Consider the following 18498-nt stretch of genomic DNA (forward strand, 5'->3'; position numbering starts at 1 on the left):
ACTCTTTAAATGTCCATTTGTAGCTTCCAAAATCTCTTTATAATTTTGCAAATCAGCTTGAGTATAGTTCTCAGGTTCTTTTAAAGTTAACAACTGCCACAAACTTTTTGTCCCCTTGTAGGTTTTATTTGCAACTGTAACATCATCATTGGCAATATCAACTTCCTTATTTCCAATAAAAAATGTATTTGCTTCTCGTCTAATACCATATGTAGTGTCTGTCATACTACTTTTACTGAGGTAATTTCCTAAATAGTCTGATGCTAAAAGACCAAAATCTAATTTCTGTGGAGTGGATTGCTGTAATCTTGGTATCATTGATATTCTAGATGGAGTCATTGGGAGTATCTCCATTTGAGGCCTCTCTGTTTTACCAATAGATGTGATTTTTTTTAATTCTTGTAATGGCTCTATTAAAGGTTGGAATGTTTGAAACCTCTCTTCAGCCTCTAGAAACCTGCCACGTTTTAAAGCTCTATATTTTTCTCGTATTTGATTTGCAGAGTCAACCAATTCTTGTTGAATGTTTTTCATCTTTTATTTAAATTTTATTTATCTCATTTGACAAAGGATTGTACTCAAACACTTTATCATGTATTATCAAACAATATGCAGATGTATTTGCTGGTACATTTTCTGCAGTTTCAATCTCTAATTTAATATCAACAATTCCTTCCTTCACTGTTTCGTTCTGTCTAGAACAATCTATTACAATTAGTGGATATTTCTTCATAAACTCAGCCCTACTAATCATAGGATCTGGGATAGTATTGTAGTAAGTCTCTCTAAACCTCATAAACATCTCATAAGCTTTAGAGACATCTCCATTTTCAAAATCGAGATTTAAATCACTATAAGGATAATATTCAGAGTTTAGAAATACTTTGAGATTTTTTAACTTACAGTGATCAAATTCATCAGTTCTTTTTCGTGCACTATTATCCCTAGCTGTTTGAAAACCAAATATAATATACCTAGGCTTCTCCAAACTTGAAGATGTCTTTACTGACCATGTATGTCTTGTAGTATTGGGATATGATGGAAGTTCATGCAACTCTAAACTTCTAAATGCAATTTGCAAATTTTTATTTTGCAATAACATCTTTTGTAATTGTAACTTCTCCCCATCTGATGGTGTCACATGTGGCATCACCCATTGAATTGAGTTAAGTGTAATTTTGGGAATCATATCAGCAGTGCCACTGGCTGGAGCACTAGCAGGTGTTAATATACAATTCAAATCATTTTTGGATCTTTTCAACACCAATTCTTGTTTGACATTTACTAATACCTTATTAAAATCCTCAAATACACCCATTAACAGCTCTAATGGCAAACATGTACTAAACTTACCACCTTTATGGAACTCTTTTAAATTTGTGTCAGAATCAAATGCCACATTTGACAATTTAGTAGTTTTATTGTAAGAGCTCAATATTTTCATAAGACTAGAAATTCCTGGGTTTCTTACAATGTCTATTTCTTTACCTGCAACTTCGTATCTAATTTCATCAAATAAGAACGCAAATGCATTATTTATAAAATGACCTTTATCATGATTTTCAATTTCTCCCTTAATATACAGATAACTCCTACATGGAAGAGTTAGCAAATCTTGATTATTAATACATATTCGAATTTCATCAGAATTATTTATTGCCAAAGTGTTGTGGGAAACATAGGAGTGATTTGTAATTTTAACCACACTATCGTTGAATTGGGATTTCCCTGTAGCATCTAGAAAATCTTCCATTTTTATTAATAGAAAATTTTAACTTTAGTCCTATTGACTTTAGGAACCTAGCATTTTGTACACTTATAGATAGCTGCCCACTCTTATAAATTCTCATATCTTTTTTATATGACAAGTAATTGTAGTTTCTTCTCCGTTAAAGTCAATTGCCTTGTCGTGCTGATCGGCAAATGTAATACTGACAACATCTAAACTTCTCTTATTTACAGGAAAATATATAATATTTCTTGGAACTTCAATAATTTTGTAGCCGGGAGGAGCTTCTGGATAAAAGCTATGTATGGTGTGTGATTTTTTGCCATTTAAATAGGACCCATTTGCAATATTACATTTTACTCTAATCACATTTACATTATTAATGTTTATTTTATTTGTAGATTCAAACTGAACACCAGGAGTAGAAACACCTTTAAATCCCAATAAAACAGACCCTAAACATGGTTTTGTAAAATCAAACACATGGCTAGAAAGTAGTGTCGCTTTCATAGTTTTATTATTAGCTGTAAGGAAAAGTCTGGGATTTGCTTTTGAATTTCCTTTGCAAGCTCAACCACCTCATATGTTCCTTCAGTAATTTCTATTGTAACTGGAGCATTGTGGGCATAATAGAAAACATCATCACCTTCTCTAATGGTTAATTTGTTGCCCTTAAGTTGATTTAATTTTGGAATAAGCCCTTTAAATAAAAGTTTGGATTTAGTATTAATTAATGCTTCTCCATTTTTATCTATTATAACTTTAATTTTACCATTTAATAACTGGTTTAAATCATCGACAGAGATCTCTCCTTTTGGTAATATCATTTTCTCTACTTTGTAATATGTTAAAGTATTTAGGGGTTTTTTTAACATTAAATATAGAATTATAACTTTGAAAATCTACTAATCCAATTACATAATCATCATTTAATTCTATGGGAGGAAAGAACACTGACTTTAGCTCTGACTCTGTACCCGAAAATGTTATAGTAAATGAATCCATTTTTATAAACAAAAATTTTTTATGAATGATAAACATAAAATTCCACAAATAGAACTATTTAAATCTTGTATTTGATCAGTTGTATAGAATATTTTATATCCCTCAAAATATTTAATTACTTCTTTTGGAGGTTGGATTCCAAATGGGTCAAAATAAATTACAATATCTTTATTTTTACGATATGCTGTCCAATGTGTGCCAGATGAACTGTCTAAATTAACTATTCCGCACTCTTTTACTCTTGGTGTTAGATTTTTTAGCTCGTTTTTTAGGTACACCCCCCTGAAGTGAGGCACGTCTTTTGCGGCCTCTAACAGCTGGTAGTTGTCCATCTTTTTTATTAAATTTGAATCCCATTCCCATTTTTGCTTTTGCCTTCATCAAATTTGTCACGGCATAAGCAGCAGCTCTTTCAGCAAGACTTGCGTCCTTGGCCGTTACTCTAGTCCAAGCTAAGTCTGCTAATCTCATGTCTGCTTTGTTCCGAGCAGCGGTATCGGGATTATTCATGTAGAATATGTCATGCTCTTTACAATAAGAGTCTAGTTTATTTTTTGGAGGTACATTTTTAGCTAAATTCTCACGTACATTCGTCCCAGGTCCACAGTATTGATATGATGGTATGTGAAGTGGAAATGGAAGGTTATTTATAAGAGTATTCAATAACCCTCGACCCCTGTAAGGCTTTAGGAATAAACCTTTGCCCTTTTTACATGTTTTCTTATTATCATTTTTTACCATTTTTATTATATAAAAAATGTCTTTTATTCAACAAAAACATAAATTTAAAATATCACATACTAAGGAGTATATACCAAAGAAGTTGGGTCTATTTCCTACCAATATTCGATGTGTTATTTGTGGTCCAAATGGAAGTGGGAAAACGGTTGTAATTTACAATTTAATTGTAAGAAAGGAAGGATTAAAATTTACAAACTTATATTTAATATCTAAATCTTTAGAACAAGAAAAATATAAAAAAATAATTGAAATATTTAGTTTGTGTGATGAAGTGAAATTACACACGTTTACTGACTGTGAATACAATGAATACAATGAATTTATTTGGCCAATCAACAACAACATTGACAGTTGGTTGAAATCACACCAAATGATGTAAAATCACAGTCAGTTGTTGTATTTGATGACATAAATAGTCAAAATATTACACAATTTTTCTCAATGGGTCGACATAAAAATATTAACTGTTTTTACTTGTGTCAATCTTACAGCAAAGTACACAAACATTTACGTGATAATGTAAATTTCCTAATATTATTCAAACAAGATGATTTAAATTTAAAACATGTATATAAAAATCATGTTGGTAATGACTTTTCATTTAACCAATTTAGAAATCTCTGCCACCAATGTTGGGATAAAACTAAATATGGCTTTTTTGTAATAGACAAAGAAAGGTCAAAGAATAATGGCAAATATAGATTTATGTTTGATCAATTTTATAATGACCAAGAGCAAGGGTGTTGATGCCATCTTCTAGAATAAACCTCTTGTCATCGTCAAAGGATAGTACTTTCTTGTTCATGGTCAAGGTTTGAAGATGATGATTTGTAGATTTAATTCTTGTCACATTCTCATAGTAATCTTGCCCAGTTGCAAGACAGTTTAAATAATGTTGATTTCTAAGGAGATGTTTAACTGTAGCACTATCAGCTCCTTTAGCTTTTTTGACCTCTAAAGCTTGCTTGTCTTCTTCATATAACCATTTTAGAGGAATGTAAGAGTATAACTTTGGTCTTAAACCACAATATTCATACATAATATGACCATCTAATTCGTCTTTAAACTTTCCAGTGACTTTTTTATTTTTATCAGAGTATAAGAAATGGTCTTTACTATATCCAGAGGTATCAAAATAGTGTAAGTCACATTCTATTTCCTTGTAAAAGTCCTCTGTAACTATAGCATACATTAAAGAATCTGTATCTGTCATTAGAAATCTTTTATTCTTAAATTTTGACATATAATTATAGTGGAAATCATACATTATTACTTTACTAATATCCAAAATGGTCATTCCCAAATATATTGGTTTATTAAACTTTACAACTAATTTATTTAAATGTATAGCATGTAAATTGTTATCAAACTTTTTGCTACAGTCAAACCTTGGATTAGTGACATATTTTGTTAATAGTGACTCATCCTTGAGATGTATGTCACGAAACTTTCGTTGATTCATAATTGTTCGACCAAAGAGACTATTATTTAATAATTTGTAAAAGTCTTTTTCAAAATCATTTTTAGCCCATTTTCGTTTTTAAATATCAAAATTAATATAGGGCGCAAGCCATTTTGATTGTCTAAATTTTAAAATTCTGTGGTATTTTGTAACAATCAAACCCAATTCCTCATATTTTTGTAATGCTTTGTAATGTAAAATATATTTAGTTTTGTCCTTTAAATTAGGTATTAATTTGCCATTTATTTTCTCTGGTGCTAATGGATAGTCATTATGTAAATCATGTAAGCTTTTATCATATTTTAAATCAACTTCTAATATGTATCCAAACTCATCATTTTGATTATTTTTGTATATTTTGTAGTCTATCTCATTAGTCCAACGAAATCCATCCACAGGTAGTGGCTCACACATAGCTGTGGAGTATAGCGAGTTACAATATAAATATATTAAATACACACTCTCTTGATTGGGGTCATAGTGTTCGCCCATATATCTATTATTGGCTTTAGCGTAACGTGTAGAAATCATACTGACTCCTCCTCTGATTGCACTTTCTATGAACAAATGCATGTCAATATCTTGAAATAATTGTAATTTTATACCGGTCATTCTAAGACAGGCCTCCCATGTTAGTCCAGGGAGTGAATACATATGTACGGGGTCAAGTTTGTAATCTTTTAAACACAGGTCTCTAAATGTCTCAAAGACATCAGCCAGTAGCAATACGTCTGTTTTAAGATATAAATCATGATATTCTTGTAAATTATTTATATTAAAATGGGTCCAGACATTTTTAGCATATTCATATTCATTGGGAGAGATATGTTCTTTAGTTAGAGTACTGTAAAATGCTTCTATAGGAGGGAGATACTCTGCAAACTTATCTGGTCCCGTCATATATTCATAGGGATATATACCTTTGCGTTGTAGTAGTGGATTTTGTATGAATCTAAATATATTTAAATTTGAAGCTAATTTGTATAATGGAAGGGACAGAAAGTTATAGGAATCTAAAAATACTAAATCATCAACTGAGAATGAAATGTACTTTTCCATATCTTTGGCTATGCAATTTAATTTACAATTATTAAATTTTCCTAAGTGTTGCATTATTAAATGACCATCGTAATTTTTCAAGTTATGGAAGAATACTGGGATTTTCTTTGTTACTTTATAGTTTAAATTACAATCATTGTGGGCAGCTCCACGGTATCGGCCAGATGAATGACAATGATCTCTCACCCTATAAAAATATAGGGGTTTTTCACAAATATGACAATGTGTTGAGATTTGGAAAGATACCTCTTGCTCTGGAGTTATTACAAGAGGAATGTATATTGACATTTGACTTTTAATGAAGTCATAAGTCTCAAACAACCTTTTGAAAAACACATCCATAACATTTGCACCACTATATAACTCTTCAGAAATAATCTTAGAATCTCTCACTACGACAAATGCAAATCCAGATGGAGTATGGTTGTTTGAGTTTATAAAGCACTCAAAATCAGCATAAATCACAAATGGGGCTTTAAGTTGATATTTATAATTTTTAAATTGTAATGTATCTTGTTTAGACATTTCCACTCGTTGGGCATCAAAGTTTTTACAATATGTTGCATGACGTTCCAATATACCATTAGTGTAAAAATGTTGTAAAAAAAATTTGCAAAAATGCTTCTTATGGCCATCTTTTGTAGAGTGGAACATTAACATATTAAAATCACGAATTAAACAGTAATGTGATTTACGACCTTCTTGTAATAATAATAAATCTATGTGAGCATTTCTATTTAGTTTGGTTGTTCTTAATGGATATATACATTTCTGGTCTTCAACTCCAAATACATTAACACTTATATTATTCTGTCTTTCGAATTTATCTATATCAGATATTTTTACGGGATATTTTATATTTGTCATATTTAACTGACCTACGTAGGGTACATAGTTAGAGACCCTTTCAGCATGATCATTAGCATTCCTTGGATATAAAGCTGCTAAAATTGACCAAAGAAAGCATTTATTATCCAAATTTTTTATATTTAAAACTGCTTTTGTCAATTTAATACTCTCTGGTGTGGGAATGTATGATTTTGGAGTTAAGGGCTTATACTTGTAAACATGTAACTGCCAATATTTAGTATGGTCATAAATCCATCCACTGCCTTGGGCTTGATATTTGTGTATAGATGCATCAATCTTTAAAAGAGCATTGTCAATTTGAGGCTTTAAATCTCTCTTCTCAATAGTTAAGGTGGTAATGCTTCTAAAATCTGCAATACATTCTTTCTCATTAACTAATTTTCCATTTTGATCCACAGAATATTTTATAAATTTGATTCTCCTTACTAAAGTCCATTTTATCGGCAGAGGACAAGAGTGAAGAGTATTTTTAAGTTTAGTTTTAATCGATTCACCAACAAATTTAATCATTGTATATGGACATTTGTTGCAAGAATGTACATGTCTTTTAAAATGACCAACAACATTTCTTTTACAGAAACTACAAGTCTTGTGAGTTATTAATATATGAGATTTTAGAGCTATGTTACTATCACAGATTAAATTACAAACTTTACACAGTTTTACCTTGATTTGATGTATCAAATTGTAGTGGCGAATCAGGTTACTTTTGGTGGAGAATGACACAGAGCAGTGTTGACATGTAGCCTTCATTTTATATATGTAACAAAAAACTAGGTTGGCATCTTCTATATTGTTGAAATTACATTTTAACAATTTCAATTAGTGAGAAATAATAATTTAAATCAGAATTTTAAATGTTAATATTCAAAACAATTTTATACAATAAGATTTTATAATTGCAATTTTCAAAATCAAAACTAGATCAAAAATTAAATTTGTTAAATAAAAAATACTTTTTAGCAATTCAGAATGTTGAGTCTACATTTATACAGTGTGTGCTATAGAGAAAACTACCTATGTTACCTGTGTTACCTTAATGAGTGAAATTCAGCTAATTGTATAAAAATCAGGACTTGTTATATTTTAACATAGTGGAAGTTATACAAAAATGACAAAGTGTCATGAGAGAAAAATAATATAAGTTTTAAAGAAAAATCCTGTAAAATTTTTTCTAAGTTCAAAAATAAGGATTTTAATGTTTAAGTTTCACTGCCATAGTAACTGTTGAGAAATACTCTTTAGTATAAATTACATTTTGACAATTTCAATTAATGAGAAATAATAGTTTAAATCAGAATTCTAAATTTCAATATTCAAAACAATTTTATACAATAAGATTTGACAATTGCAATTTTCAAAATCAAAACTAAATCTTAAAAGTTAAATTTGTTAAATAAAAGAATACTTTTTAGCAATTCAGAATGCTGAGTGGAGCGACACAGAGCAGTGTTCATGTAGTCTTCATTTTATATATGTAACTAAAAACTAGGTTGGCATCTTCTATATAGTTGAAATTACATTTTAACAATTTCAATTAGTAAGAAATAATAATTTAAATCAGAATTTTAAATGTTAATATTCAAAACAATTTTATACAATAAGATTTTATAATTGCAATTTTCAAAATCAAAACTAAATCAAAAATTAAATTTGTTAAATAAAAATACTTTTTAGCAATTCAGAATGCTGAGTCTACATTTATACATCGTGTGCTATAGAGAAAACTACCTATGTTACCTGTGTTACCTTAATGAGTGAAATTCAGCTAATTGTATAAAAATCAGGACTTGTTATATTTTAACATAGTGGAAGTTATACAAAAATGACAAAGTGTCATTAGAGAAAAATAATGTTTTAAAAATAATAATAAAAATAATAAAATAATAATAATAAAATAATAAATTTTAAAGAAAAATCCTGTACAATTTTTCTAAGTTCAAAAATTAGGACTTTAATGTTTAAGTTTCACTGTCACAAGTCTTTTGAAAAATACTCTCTCTAAGTTTCAAATAATAAATACACAGACAGGCAGTCACCTAACTAAGTCATTTCCGCACGAGCAAGCGAGGAAGTGTCCATACCACTGCAATTAATTATACAGACAGACCAGTCTCAGACATTCTATTCGCTACCGAGACAGGGGCGTGGCAGCGTAGGATGTCTAGACAGGTTCACGGTGCCGACGCCTTCCACTAGCCCAGCCCCGCATGTGAAAAAAAACTTACCAGAGGAGAGAGATCAAGATGGCTGCGCTGGCTGCGACGGAAGGGGACTGACTGAAGGAACCGGCTTTCCCCGCCTTTTTATATAATTCCCAGCAAGTGAATTCTGTACAATTCATAAAATAATTTTTAACAATTGCAGTGTATTTGTAAAATTTATTTTAACAATTTCTGGAGGAAATTAAAATATGAAAGTACAAATTTAATTTGACACTTGTCACCTGTCATCACATCAATCACTGTCAATACGTCCGACGCCGCGCGCCTGTCTAGACATCTGGCGCCACTCATTCCCGCGCCGCATTCTCTCTCTCTCACTCCCACGCCACGTTCTCTCTCTCTTTCAATACCCCCCCTCTCGACATTTAATGGAACACCTGAGACTGGTCTGTCTGTATAATTAATTGCAGTGGTATGGACACTTCCTCGCTTGACACTGCTAATGGCGAGAGGACCGGTCGCGCTCCCGGCCACAGGCGCGTCCAAGTTTGCATACAAACCTCGCACTGTCAAGTTGATGATTTTGAGAATATACTTGTGAATGCATGTGGATTTGAAATAGTAATGAAGTTATACAATGGTATTGAACATTTATATTGGGGTGTACAGGCGAAGATCAGGATTTTTGGATTTGGTGGCTAAAAAATGATCCCCATAAGAATAACATGGGAAAAACGTGCCTAAAGTGGGGTCATACCGGTAGTTCACCACTACTACACTCTGTCGACCAGGTGACAAGGCGGTCGGGACCAGGAACGGGAACGGACGGTCGGGAACGGGTCGTGTAAATGTAAATAATGTACCACACTCTGTCGACCAGGTGACAAGGCGGTCGGGACCAGGAACGGGAACGGCCGGTCGGGAACGGGTCGTGTAAACGGGGCTTAAGTTCCGAAATATTGCAGTTTGCTTGTTATTAAATTAAGGAAATGTTATGTTGGTTAAGTTAAGGAAATTAATTCATTTAACTAATATTTGGTCAAAAACACTTTTAAACTACCCCGTTGCGGAAAACCCTAAGTACTCGTTAAAATTAAGGTAATTTAAATGGGGAATAAATATGTCTCGTTTATGGAAATATTTTTGTAAAAATCCAATCAGACAAATTGAAATTTCCCCCCTCAGATTATGCATAAACTGATTTGTTTAGCTTATAAATTACAAACGATGTAAGGAATGATTATATTGTTATTACAATTTTGTTTTCAACCTATTATATTATTTCATAGTTTTATTGTATTATAGCTATTTAAAACTTTCTACTTGAAAACAGAAACATATTACCTTCACTGACACAGAAAGACGGAAACCCATCATCTATACTTATTTAATACGCAAGCATGTTTTTTGTGACAATTACTCCTCCGAAACTACTGAACCGATTTACATGTTTTTGTTGTCATTGGAAAGAGCGTAACGTGAAGTTGTGCAGGAAACTTTCTTTTTAGGGAAATAATCAGAGAGTGAGGCCCTAGGACCCTTTAAAGTTTCGTATTTCTCCATAAGATTAACATGGGAAACAAAAATTATTATGCAACTCCAGCTGTTGTCAGAAATTAAAAGTAAGAAGAAGAACATATGTTAATTTTAAACAGTCAATAAGTTTGCTAATTTTACAGTTTCCTACAAACATTTACTGACTTGGTTGAAATGAAATATTTACTATTTGAATTCGGGTTGGCGTAAATATTACAATGGAAAAAAGCGAGAGAGCCTGGATAAATTTATATATTCTGTTAACTTATGTACATCTGGAATATTTCCATAATCTTTGGGTCGAATCTTTTAAAGTCATCAGAAATTATGAACGTTATTCCTTTTTAAATAACACCACAAATAATTAGAAATTGCTCGAATTCGAGCAACAGGGACACTAGTTATTACTAAACCCCCAGTTATTTGGATTCGGTTACATATTCTTAAGCAGCTAGTAGGATTTTCCTAGCAACCCCCCATACGATGAAACCTTTTCCCCCGACATATTATTTGGGGGCTGTTTTTGGTTAAATTGTGGAGTAACCTATGTGTATCCAGGATACCGTAGATAGATTAACCGGAGATATGTTTTCGAGGGGAACTTCGCATAGTGTAATTTTCTTTTAACAACTTATCCTAAGTAGCATACCATTAATTTGGGTTGTATACGTACTAATTAATTTCTCTGTTATAACAACCTGTAATTTGGATTTAGTCAAATATCAAATCATAATGCAAAGATGATTTGTCCAGTATGCAAGGCTCTATTGGCAAATAAAGCGAAGGCCGTCATTAAAGGGATCATAACGGATTTGATCAGTCAGTGGTTACAGCGGGGACATCAAACAGTTATATGTCACATCAGTGACGACTGTTCACTGAAACTCATCAGTGGTTATGTCACGATCACGTTAAATACGTCATTCTGCTAACCAATCATCTTCCATCGACATTAAATGTTAACGTCAGTCAACGATATCACTTAATACTGAGCAATTTCTTCTTCTATCTAATGAGTGGTATCTCAATCCCATATTAAATTAACATTGTTTTTACCACCATCGTTTAATGGAATTTTAAAAAGAAAATAACTATCGCATTTAGAAGATTTAATGACATAAAATGAAAACAATACAAAATTTTGCAACTAAATACGTTAAACATTTTGCAGAGGAATTGTTTTTTTTATGAAGAACAAAAATATATAAAACCGCTAAGTTTGCCTATTTCTGTATGTTATGTTATTAAACGTAGGTGTATTATAATTGCAGAAATATTTTCCATGGTTGCAATATTCTACATCTGTACAGGTATAAAGACATTTCTGTGCAAAAAAAGTTCATCTGATATGACTTTAAAAATTTTACCAGGCTTACATGGATAATATTTATTTATAATCATAAAATACCTAAGGCGTTTGATAAATAATTATAGGCTAGTTATAATCAGTTGATGTCCGGTAAAAAGTAGTTACAGTACAGATCGTAACCTTTGACTATTGATACAATTTCTGTATTCAGTAGTCAATGGTAGTACCAAGGTAGTACGTAATGAAATCTATTTGATTTTATTAAGTAGGCCTTTGATAACAGCTGTTTTCCGGTCTAAATCCTTGCGTGGGATGTCCAATAAATCAGAGTGTGTGGAGGAAAATAAGAACTTTAACTACGAATGCATTGTTTCAAATATTTAATCTCTCGTACATTAAATCTGTCATACCACATTTTTTAAGCACGGTCAGTAACGTATATTTTTTTGTAGATATATTTTCTTACATTATTGAGAAATACTTACATTGTAATTTAATATCTAACTATAACTCAGAGGGGGGAATTTATTATTTCGTAAAAAGGTATCTGCAATGTAAAATCTATACATCAAAATATAAAATAGAGGTAGCCTTATCTCTAACGAATCTTTATACTAAATCGTTATTGACCTCGATATTTAATTAAATGTGTATTTTAATAAATCCTTTACAACCTAACCTAAAACGCCCTTTACCAGAAGCTGGCAGCAGTTGTTGACAGGATGATTTGGTGGGAAATTACGCCAAAACGTTCAATCTCCGGCGCTAATATCTTTTATCGTCATGAAAGCATTGCGACTAGTTTTCGATAAATATTTTCTTTAAAGGATAACAATAACTAGGTGGCGTTCGAAGAGGCATCCACAACATTGAGCAGAGTCATCAAGGGTTCATATTATATTGTTTTTGTCATACTGCAGTAAAAACAGGCGTTTTTAATGCATGCGTTGCGGGTCTAAAGTGGCATTTTTACTCTTAAGGGTTTCTAGCCTCTAAGGAGTAAAAATCAGCTGTTGTCAACTTAGTTGTAAATTTCTATTGTAAACGTATCGAACGTATCTATTGCAAGTATCGCAATATATCTATCGATTCGTGCTTCGTAATCATTTTAACCTACAGTCTACAGTGTCTTCCCATAGCATTTTAGCATTGCAGATACATTAATCCATTCCCACACTCAACACTGCTAACCTTTACTACTTCCTTTACCACTCCCTACGTCGTGGACCTGTTTCCCTAGTATTTTAGGATTGCAGATACATGAATGTAATTGCCAAAGACAGTTCCCACACTCTACACTGGCAGCCTTACTACTTCTTTCAACATTTCCTACGTCATAGACCTGTTCCCTTCCCTTCTCATCGATCTTTAGGATTGAAGATACATTAATTTAACGGCCGCAGACGGTTCTCACACTATGCTCATACTTTACTACTTCCTGAGCCACTTCCTACATCGTGGAACTGCTTTCATAATTTCCATAGTATTTTAGTATTTTAAATACGTTAATATAATTGCCACAAACATTGCCCACACTCCGCACTGGTAGCCTTTGCTACTTCTTTCGCTATTTTCTATGTCGTGGGCATACTTCCATCCCTTCTCATAACATTTAATCTAACTGATACATTAATCTAACTGCTACAAACGGTTTCCAGTTCCCACGCTCCACACTGCTCACCTTACTACTTCCTTCACCTCTTCTTACGTCACGGACCTGTTTCCCTCTCTTCCCATAGCATTTTAAGATTGTAGATACCTTAATCTAATCGTCATAAACAGTTCCCACACTCCGGACAACTCGACTTGACTATTTCCTTCACCACTTTCTACGTATCGGACCGGTTTCCTATATACACACTTATAAATACATTTAACATTTTAGGATTGCAGATACCTTAATCTAATCGTCATAAACAGATCCCATACCCCGAACAGCTCGCCTTTACTACTTCCTTCACCACTTCCTACGTCGTGGACCTGTTTCCTTCCCTTCCAATAGCATTTTAGGATTGCAGATACCTTAATCTAATCGTCAAAAACAGTTCCCACACCCCACACTGCACCTTACTACTTCCTTCACCTCTTCTTACGTCACGGACCTGTTTCCCTCTCTTCCCATAGAATTTTAAGATTGTAGATACCTTAATCTAATCGTCATAAACAGTTCCCACGCTCCGGACAACTCGACTTGACTACTTCCCTCACCACTTTCTACGTATCGGACCGGTTTCCTTACCTTCCCTTAGCATTTTAGGATTGCAGATACCTTAATCTAATCGTCATAAACAGATGAACTGAACAGCACGCCTACTTCCTTCACCACTTCCTACGTCGCGGGCCTGTTTCCTTCCCTTCCAATAGCATTTTAGGATTGCAGATACCTTAATCTAATCGTCAAAAACAGTTCCCACACTCCACACTGCTCACCTTACTACTTCCTTCATCTCTTCTTACGTCACGGACCTGTTTCCCTCTCTTCCCATAGGATTTTAAGATTGTAGATACGTTCATCTAATCGTCATAAACAGTTCCCACACCCCGAACAGCTCGCCTTGACTACTTCCTTCACCACTTCCTACGTCGCGGACCCGTTTTCCTCCCTTCCCATAGAATTTTAGGAATGCAGATACCTTAATCTAATCGTCATAAACAGTTCCCACACTCCGGACAGCTCACCTTGACTACTTCCTTCACTACTTCCTACGTCCCGGACCCGTTTTCCTCCATTCTCATAGAATTTTAGGAATGCAGATACCTAAATATAATCGTCATAAACAGTTTCCACACTCCGGATAGCTCGCCTTGACTACTGCCTTCACCACTTCCTACGTCACGGACCTCAAGCTAGTGTCATCATTTGATTATATTTATGATCCATACCGTTTCTGTTCTAATATCTTTGGAATAATGCTATCAGCTATTTCTTTATCTACTGCATTCAAAAGTCAACAGTTGATTATATGTCTTTGTTTATGTGTCAAATACTGCTTCCATAAGGATTAACTTACATTGAAACTTTAAGACCCAGTGGGGCGGATGCCTGAGAGACTTTTTTAACGCCATATAGATGTTGGCACTCACCGATATGGTCTTTATCACCATGCAAAAAACGATGGATTTAGCCGTCTATGAGGAGTTTGCGTTACGAGGAGTTACGAAATGCATAAGAGTCGACGTATAAGAGCTTTGCAGTAAAGCAAAAAAAACCCAAACATTAGTATGATAATTATTTCATACAGATTTAAATATAGTAGCTGTAAGGTCTGCAAATATAACATCGAATAAGTTTAATTTGTTCTGGAGTAAAAACAATTTTACTTGATTATCAATTTTAGTTTTACTAACCTATATTAAAGGGAGGCCTATATTAAAAGAGTCAAACAAATAATTGTTATATTAGATTTTCTAATTATAGCATTTTTGAGTCTATTGATATATAATACCTTTATGTTTTGTAAGTGATTAGTCGAGAAATAAAATCATGAAATATTTTTACACAACACTAACAGCAGAATATGGCAACTTTTTCAATATTCCCTTAGCTTATTATATTGATTATCTTTTGATTGGTTGGCAGGACTGACTATATCTGCTAACTTTATCCAGCTGACACATCAGAGCTACACAAAATAACAAAATATTAAACGTACATAGCCTATGTGAGCTTAGTTTTATCTTGAGTTTTGTTATATTGTTGGTGAGTTTAGTTTTATCTCAGTAGTGTTTGTTGTGTCCCGTTTTAGTAGACGCATCACTAAAAGTAGGGAAGTTGTAGGTGGATGTGGAAGGAAGAAAGTTATAACAGTCGGCGCTAGTTTAAATACACCTCCTAGGTCAACAAATACAACTACCAACTGATTCTTCTAGGCCTAAGCCAAACTTCGTTGGTTTTGCTTCAAAATTTGAATTATTTTGTTCTCATTGTGACTTAGCAGATCTTTTTTTAGCTCTAAGAAGGTTGCAATGCCGCCTAATATAAATAGACCTAAGAATAAATGGTATAAATGTAAGAGTATTTTATGGACTCAGGTGCATGGGGAAAGGCCAACTTGCGGGTCGCACGTTTTGTGGGCTGCATACAGACTGATCCGCGGTCAGAGCTTAGTTTTGGATCATTCAAACTGACCCGGGGGTCTGGCAGGTAGATAATAGGGTTGATTGAAACCTGTGATCTGACCCGCAAGTCGTTGGGGGAGGACGGGAAATTCTCCAGGCTTCTACGGGATAAATAAGTTGAGCAACAGACTAAGTATTCCCTTATACAGCCACTAATATGATTTAACCTAATAGCTTATTTTAGCAATTTAGTTGATTTGGCTTAAATATTGCTATCGTATTTTAATCGGTCACTTAGTAAAAACTAATTGTTATTTAGTACAAACTAACAGAAATACATCAATGATCATTTACATTGCTATAGGGTTCTATTGAGTGATTACTACAACTCACCCTATGTTTTAAACGAATTTTGAATGTTTTATTTTAAATTTGTACACATAACTATAAAACAGTAATTGCTGCTATGGACCCCTAGTTGTCTATATTTTATTAACAATGTGTTTAGAAGACTAGCGACGAACTACACGATACCCATTTCAAAATACAATGGCGATTATAAAATTATTAGACGGAGGAATATTTTATACTATTCAAGACCTACATACCTACCTTGTATGGCGTGTATATTAATAAAAAAAAACACACTCCTGAATGATGTAACATGCTGTAAGATCATCTATAATTTTAGTACAATCTAGAAAAATCTGGAATATTCTTTCTATAGAATTACGCACTTCCATAGTTACGACGCCGCGGTCATTGCCACAGACCGAGTTATACATTTTAATCTTACACATAGACCGGCTGTCACTTGGTTTACTGTACACACAGACCACGGGCGAAAACATGTAAAACGGTGATCATTTACATTGTAATACGCTGCAATCGTGTTTGCAAATAATTTATTCTAGTTTCTTTGTATTTTTTATAACATTTATTTTGTAATGTCGCATATTTGCGACGCCCGGTCTACAGCGAAGTCAAAAGTTAAAATTATCATAGTTTTTTTGAAATAGCCAAAACGTCGCATATATGCGACAGTTAATTTTTGTTTGTGTTTTGAGGTGGAAGTAAGTAAAAAAATAAATAACTCGACCCGGACGAGACTGAGTGTGCAGTTTAAAAAAAAATCTTGGTATTGCTGTAAGATGTTGACTTGAGTGAGATTATTAGGATATAATACTATTAGTTTTATATTTTAATCATTTATGTACTTACTTGTACTTTAAACCGTATTGAACGCTCATAGTCATAGCACTAAGACTTGAAGAATTTCATAGCAACTCTTCAGTAAATGTTTGCAGTAAAATTGAATATTTTAAAAGTAAACATTTGTAGCCAGAGATCAACTACTCTCTAAAGGTGTGTTACGATTGCAAGGATGGTTTAGTAATGTGTATACGAGATGCTACCAGACAAACTAATATGCATACGACTTATTTTATATTACTCAACTTATTTTTCCCGTAGAGGACGGGGAGAATTTCCCGTCCTCCTTCTACGACTCGCGGGTCAGATCACATGTTTCAAGCGACCCTATTATCTACCTGTCAGACCCCCGGGTCAGTTTGAATGATCCAAAACCACTCTCTGACCGCGGATCAATTCGAGCACACGCGTTTTGTGGTATTCTCAACTTCAAAGCTCAACTTTAGATTCAATCATAAGAGCCGTTGAAAAAGTGGTGAAGGAAAATACAGTTATAGGCCAAGAAGAAGACCTAGTGGATCCGCGGAACATACCAGCTGCATATGATGGGACCTGGCTATGTAGAGGTCACCAATCATTGAACAGTTTTTTTACTTATACTAGTGAGAAGGTTATGAACGTGGAAGTGCTATTTAAATATTGTTTATGTTGAGGCAAAACTAAGCATGAAGACCACTTTACTGTACAGCCAACCATGAAGGCTTTAGCGGTAGTATAGAGGGAGCTGCTATACAAAGCATTTTCATTAGATCGGTAGAAAGTATGTGAGGTCAAATATCTAGGTGATGGGGATAGCAATAGCTATGACAGAATTGTTGCCAGAAATCTATATGGAAACTTGATGATTGAAGAATTATAATGTGTCAATCATGTTATGAAAACAATGGGGACGAGACAGTGCAGTCTAAAGGCAGGCTTCAAAAAGCAGAAACGTAGCGACGATGAGACCTTGGATGGAAAAATCGTCTGACAGATAAAAAGATAGATTAGATACATAATTATGGCAAAGCCATAAAGAAAGACAGGAATAATCTAGAAGAAATTTGCCGGCCTGTGTTGGCTATTTATTGTCATACCGTATAGGGTCCTATGACGAGAAACCCGAACACCACATTTGCCAAGAGGGAATTAAATCTTGGTACAGGTATAAAAGAGCAATAGCTGAAAAGAAACCAGTTATTAGGTATACACAAGAACACCGTACCAGAAGCTATCATGGCAGCCATTAAACCAAATTTTAAAGCATTGGCTGTGAGAGATCTACTAAAAGTTGTTTACATGAAACTACTCAAAATGACAATGGGAGTTTTAATAGCGTAATAAGGACAAGAGTTAAAAAAAAAAACAATTT

This window comes from Macrosteles quadrilineatus, unplaced genomic scaffold (assembly GCF_028750875.1).
Source record: "Macrosteles quadrilineatus isolate MER2022 unplaced genomic scaffold, UCM_ALF_1.0 Scaffold_1__1_contigs__length_201487025, whole genome shotgun sequence".
Classification (NCBI taxonomy): Eukaryota; Metazoa; Arthropoda; class Insecta; order Hemiptera; family Cicadellidae; genus Macrosteles; species Macrosteles quadrilineatus.